Source organism: Schistocerca piceifrons, chromosome 1 (genome assembly GCF_021461385.2).
Source record: "Schistocerca piceifrons isolate TAMUIC-IGC-003096 chromosome 1, iqSchPice1.1, whole genome shotgun sequence".
Lineage (NCBI taxonomy): Eukaryota > Metazoa > Arthropoda > Insecta > Orthoptera > Acrididae > Schistocerca > Schistocerca piceifrons.
Window position 1 is genome coordinate 470,257,829 of NC_060138.1, and position 1,750 is coordinate 470,259,578.

Here is a 1,750-nt window from a genome sequence, read left to right on the forward strand (position 1 = left end):
CTCGCGATCGGTCTCATACGAGTTGCCGGTTCACCTTCCAAAAAACTGCAAATAAATTCAAGTTTGTGCGTTACAGGCCAAGTCGGTGGAAAAGCAAAGCTAAATTGTTGTATCCAATCCAAGGGGTGAATCTGTGTTCTGTCATTTTTAAATACTTTAAATTTTCTCAGTGATAGAAAATGTTTATAATCAACATTATCGTCTCTGTATGTCTGAACAGGTTCACGATTGTATGAGAATCTATTTGTCTGTGACTGTTCGGAATCTAACTCACGTACTCTCTGTAAATTATCTAAACTATACTGGCTGTGTGAGTCTGACAAATGTTCGCAAAGTGGCGTCTGCTGTGATGTGTTAAACGCTGAAACATTTTTCATCTCTGTTACCTCTTGCTGTAAAGTTGACAATTTTCTACGTAATGTATTATTAGACGAATCTATCTCACTGATTGTCTGCCGTAGATTTTGGAATTCAGGTGTTTGATTTAACGAAATCGGTGAAGTATCGTCTGATTTGGTGTCATTATTACTTTCAATAACGTCAATACGACTCGCCAATTCGTCATATTTTTCAGTCAGTATTTTTATCTGATCATCGTTTTTAGTGTCAGAAGCATTAATTTGTTTTTGTATTTTACGTGTGGTTTCGTTCAATTTTTTAACGTCGGCTTTGATGACATCGGAATCCTGTGTTATTTCTAATTGTTCGAGTCTGTCGGTCACTGTCTGAAAGTCTACTGTGTGTGTATCTGTTTTTGTTTTAGGATCGGAAATTTCATCACGCAATTCTGTGTTCAACTGTTTGATTGTATTAATTTCGTCTGATACAGTAGCAATATTGTTGTCTACGTATGTTTTTGTTTTCGTAAACAATTTACGTTTATCTTCCTGTCTCTGAGCGGTAATTGTTTCCATGACTTGTCGTTTTACTTTATTCCTGTATAAATTTACGGAAACGCGTTTCACTGTTTTGTAGGTGGTGATTAAAACGTTCGTCAATTTGATTGTTCTGTTGGTCGAATTTCGCGTCTACTTTTGCATCCAGTGTTCGCGACAGTTCTGCTGTCATTAATTTAAACTCGTCGTGTAACTGTGTTGCTTTTTCAGAGCATTGTTTACCGACTGCACTAATTTCGTCTCTAAGTGAGTCTGTTGCAGCTGTTTGCATATCCCTTAATTCTTGAGCAACAGATCTAATTTTATCACTACTTTTCCTAGCACAAGCCTCAATTTCCTCAAGTAATTGTTCTTTAGTATCATGACATTGCGCAGCAACAGCTGTAATCTGTTCACTAAGCTGTTTGGAATTGTTATCTAGTTTTTCATTAAGTTGTTTGTTCTGTTCACTAAGTTGTTTGAAATTTTCATTAAACTGTTTGTTATTATAGTCTTGTCTTTCATTCTGTTGTATAGAATTTTCATTAAGTTGTTGTTTGAAATTTTCACTAAGTTGTTTGGAATTGTTGTCTAATTTTTCATTAAGGCTGTCATATTTTTCACTCTGTTGTTTGAAATTTTCACTAAATTTTTGTCTGAGATTCTCGTTAAGTTGTTCGAAATATGCACTATGTTGTAGCAATACTGCCATAACTTGATCCAAGCCAATACTACCTTCTCTATTCTCTGTGCTGTTTGATGGCATACCTGCAATTGTCACGTTTTGTGTAACGATTTGGTTATTCTGTGATTCTTGAAAATGTTTGCCAATCGGATGTGCACTGTTAATCACTACACCGGAATCTAATAAATGC